The sequence below is a fragment of the Lycium barbarum genome, chromosome 7, assembly GCF_019175385.1.
Source record: "Lycium barbarum isolate Lr01 chromosome 7, ASM1917538v2, whole genome shotgun sequence".
Taxonomy (NCBI): domain Eukaryota; kingdom Viridiplantae; phylum Streptophyta; class Magnoliopsida; order Solanales; family Solanaceae; genus Lycium; species Lycium barbarum.
The window spans coordinates 114,888,143-114,893,251 of record NC_083343.1 but is presented as its reverse complement, the minus strand read 5'-3'; the positions used below and the strand labels follow the sequence as shown (position 1 = coordinate 114,893,251).

Sequence of the window (5,109 nt, the reverse complement as noted above, 5' to 3'; positions counted from 1 at the left end):
CAGCGAAAATATGAGCACCCACCATTTTCCTAATAAAATAACAAATAAAAAAATAGTTTTTTAAAGTAGAAAATGTAGACAATGTGACAAAAACTCTATAAAAAATTACAAAATAAACTTACTTCAGGCACTTTATATCGCCAAAAACGACGGCCTGAATTTTCTTGGGTCCTTTATATTTTGAGCCAGCAATATACACCGCAATAATATATGTGGAGTTCTATAACATGAAATGATGATTCGGAATTTTGAGACATGATTTATAGGGGGTAAATTGTTTTGTTTTGGTGTCATTTTGATTCCGACTCTGTTTTTTGTGGGACGGACAAGGATGCGACATATAAGTTGGGGTTGGGGGGGGGGGGGGGGGGGGGGGAGGATTGCTCACTGAATTAATCTAATTGCAGCAAATTAGCTGTAACGCCACTGTTAGAGAAAAATATTACTTCTTCCGTCTCAATTTATGTGACACCATTTGACTTGACACGGAGTTTAAGAAATAAAGAAAGACTTTTGAAATATATGATTTAAAACAAGTCTTATATAAATGCGTGGTTATAAATCATCTCATCAAATTAAATTGTTTTTTAAATATAGAAAAGTGACATTCTTTTATGGACAGATCAAAAAGAAAATTGTGACACATAAATTGAGATAGATGAAGTAGTAATTATATAAACGGAGAAGGGCCAAATATACCCCTGTATTATCGGAAAAGGGCCAAATATACCCCTCGTTATACTTTGGGTCTAAATATATCCCTGCCGTTATACTTTGGGTCCAAAAGTACCCCTGACATTATACTTTAGCACAAATATACTGATTTTAACGGAGAGACACGTGTCATCATCCTATTGGTCTATTTTAAACTATTCCTTAATTAATTTTAATTTAATCTATAATCCGGTATCCACTTAAACGACCATACCCATACATTTTTTTATTTTGATGAACCTTTAAAACCTGTAAACTTGTCAAAATGTTTACATACAATAGATCTAATTTTCGTGGTTTTCCTTTTCTTTGAATTAGTTCCATTAGTAGTTGCATGAGGTGTACTTTCACCTGCATGCAATTCTGCCATCTATGAGAACAAACAATAAATCTATATCAGTTACACATTAGATTACTTAGATAACCAGCCACAGAACCAGAATGAATCAGATAGATTTCGAGTTAGTCCATACAAGAAATCCTCTAAATACAGTCGAAAATGGATTTGATAAAATTCAACAGAATCTAAGAAATGATCAAATTCAAAAATCATTTCTATTTTGATTCTATAAAAATTCAAGTTTCATTTTTCAGAAGTGTCTGGATATGTAAGGCACAGAAATTAAAAATCTTATATTGAACCATTGCTAGTCGTCGGCGTTGGACTCGATTGCCAGTGTACCAGAGACGGCACATGTCCAACAAATCAAAGTATTCTTGAAGAATTGCACTACTCAGTCACAGAGAAAGTTAGGGAAGACGGGTTTCATTAAGAAGAAGGGAGCAAAGCGTTGATTTTAATTGAACCAGGTATGGGTATGGGTCGTTTAAGTGGATACTGGATTATGGATTGAATTAAAATTAGTTAAGGAATGGTTTAAAATAGACCACACGTGTCTCTCCGTTAAAATGAGGGGTATATTTGTGTCAAAGTATAATGTCAGGGGTATTTTTGGACCTAAAGTATAACGGCAGGGGTATATTTGGACCCAAAGTATAACGAGGGGTATATTTGGCCCTTTTCCGATAGTACAGGGGTATATTTGGCCCTTCTCCGTTATATAAATAACAAATTGCAGTCTGAGATTTTCACAGAGGACAGAGAAATAGTGCTTACATAACAAACCTGTGAATGGAGCGAGAGAGTGGTGCAAGAATTTTCGGGGGTTTGGAGAGGTTGAAGAAGCCAATCGAAATGACCAAAAACTTTGGAGAAAACGCCCAAAATTGGCCCTTACATTTGGGTCTTGGTTCAAAATAGTCCTTATTTTATACAGAGAAGCACAAATAGTCCTCTAACTGTATAAAATTAGCTCACTTTTGATCTTAAACTAACGGAACTGTAAAAAATTAATTGATCTGCCTGGTGACAAAAAATATATATTCAACGACCAGAGTAGTACTAACCGTTTTGGTCAACATTCAACAAATTACAAGTACGAATTGAATGCCAATCAGAGATCATCGCCAAAAATGGGGTTCATACTTATTAATGATATTTGGTGCCCTACTGGTTGTAAATGTTCTAATGTTATTAGTCACATTTTAAATAAGGGATATTAGGTTGCTCGTAAAGTTAAAGTATCAAAGTAACCTTTTTGTTTTTTTAATGTATCAAAATAACTTTTCAACTTAGAGTGCAATTTATTTGTATTCCCTAAGAATCAAAAATTTGTTTTTTCTCTTTCTTAATTCCATGCACGATCAACATAATCACATAAATTAACACCGACTAAATAGCCCGTTTCTAAAGTATAAGGTTGAAACCGCTTTTTTTTTTTTTTGTTTAATTGATAATTATACAATAAAGCAAATCTCCAGCAAAATCGGAAAAAGAGAAAAAGGAAATTACAAAAGAAAGGGATTAAAAATTGAAATCAAGCTTCAATTTACCTTTTTACCCAATAATTTCTAGTCGCAAAAAATTCTATAGTTTATTTTAGATCACAAGTTTCAAAAGTCTTCATTTATTTCTTAAACTCTATGTCCAGTCAAACAACCTCATATATATATATATATATATATATTTTTAATGTTTCCTCATTCATTCATTCCTCTTATTTTACTCTAATTTTACTTTTCTTACACAGGCTTGAAGGTAAAGTACCATTATAACTGGTGGAGCTAGTGGCATAGAAGCAGCAACAGCTAGACTTATTGTTCAAACTGCTGACATTCAGGACAATCTCGCAACATCCTTAGTACAAGACATTGGGACAGAAGACACAGCTTTTATCCATTGCAATGTCGGGATTGAATCGGACGTTCAAAACGTAGTACATGCAACAATTGAAAAGTTTGGTAAGCTCGACATATTGTTCAGTAACGCTGGTATAGCATGTAAGCCAATTTCTAGCATCTTAGAGGTAGATTACTGATATGTTTGTGAGACTGATGTAAAGACCAAGTCCTATCGACTGCAGGGGTTGTAGGAGACAACCTATATATAAAGGGTCTGATTATTACAGGAGTAGTTTAGGGTCGTTTGCAGCCTATATATACGTGACTCTCCTTTTTGAATAATTTTCTTCCTCTTGAGGGTTTCCACGTTAAAATTGTTTGTTCTTCTTTCGTTATTATTGCTCGAATTTGCGTTGTCTTCATAACAATTACGACATAATCAAGAACGAGTTTGATGTAAATGTTGCTGGCACCTTCTTTTGTGCGAAACATGCTGCTAGAGTGATGATTCCGGTCTAAGAGAGGTGTCATTGTTTTCAGTGCAAAGTATGCTGACAGCAATTTATGGTGATTTGCCACACTTATACGGCCACAAAGAATGTAATTTTGGGACTTCCCAAGAACCTGAGGGTCGAATTAGGAAAGTATGGAATAAGAGTTAATTGTGTTTCTCCTTGTGGAATTGGCACACCAATGGCGTTAAATGTAATGCATTTGATAGACAAATGGCTGAGAAGTAACTTGCAGAAGGGGGAAATTTGAAAGGAGCTTTACTGGATGGAGTGGCAAAGGCAGTGTACTTGGCATGTGATATTACAATTAGAGCCCGACGCCTAAATGACACTTTTTTGAACCAAAAATTCCAAAAGGAGTCATGGAATTTGTGATAGATCAAAATGGATTAATCGTGAAATGCTACATGATTTACTCATTTCTTAATGATCTCATCTATGATTTCCGTCTACGAATGTAAAAAATAAAAAATAAAAAATTACAAGGTAAATCATGTATCACTACACGATTTGCCCTTTAGTATTTTTTGTTTTCCCCCTTCTAATCGTGCACTTTGCACGAGTTGCCACTGCAAGTTTTTGCTAATAACATTGAAACTACAATTTTAGACACGGGGATAAATGCTGGCCGAGACTTGTGGGGGTACATATAGTTACTTAGTAGGATTTATTATTCTTTTTATTTTTATTTTGATAACCAGTAGTACTCTTTGAACACGTTTTTTTAATTTTAGTCAATGTAAAGTGATTGCACTGTAAAGTCCCATTTCTTCACTTTCTTTTGATGTTTTTAATTGAACCAAATGGCATATCTCATGAAAAACCAAAAATAATCATGAAAAAAGAAATACTAAAGGGCAAATCATGTAACAACACACGATTTACCTTGTAATTTTTTTTTTTCAAAATTCATAGACGAAACCTTAGAAAGGATCATTAAGAAATGAATAAATTATGTAACATTCCACGATTAATCCATTTTGGTCTACCACAAATCTCACAAAAAAGTGCCATTTACGCGCTGGACTCATTGCAATTATGTGAGTGGTTTGAACCTAATTCTTGATGGTGGTTATAGCACACCACTAATGTGGCTATAACAGAGGCCTACCAGAAAATATTTTTCACCAACTTCTCATCAATCCACCAATTAAGCAGTGTAATATTCTTTTTGTTAGGAATGGCTGGGTGGGTTTTAGAGTAGGTATTTGACAGGTTATTGGAAGTGGGACTTTGGGAAAAGCAAATCTGACTTTTTTAATGGTAATGGGTATCTCTTCTTATAATAAAGAGCGCTGCACTGAATCAACTCTCTCAAAAGTTTAAATACCGGCTTCTGCATCCAAATATTTAATCAAATTTACAAAGTATCCAATGTGCAAGTAATGGTAATCCAAATCGGATGAATCATAATTGGTACTTAATGAGCAACTACCGACCAAGCGAATCCCAAGTTTCACATAGTTGCTATAACAAAATTAAGCATAATAATAATTGTATATATCTCATATAAATCAAAGTAGACTTGTCAGCACATCATCCAAACAAACGGGCAATTTTAGACTTTTTCATATATTTTGATTCGGCAAGATGGAATGTGAAATAGTGAAAAGCCGACAACAACTTGAGTGACCATTTGGGGGATGAACTCCCTTAAAATCACTAGGAGCCTGTTTGGATGGGCTTAAAAACAGCAGCTTAT

General features: G+C 34.3%; 1 pseudogene; it reads left to right on the top strand.

Annotated features, from left to right (window-relative positions):
- Nucleotides 1-1,155: 1,155 nt before the first annotated feature.
- On the top strand, nt 1,156-4,611 carry LOC132601786 (short chain aldehyde dehydrogenase 1-like; annotated as a pseudogene).
- Nucleotides 4,612-5,109: the final 498 nt, after the last annotated feature.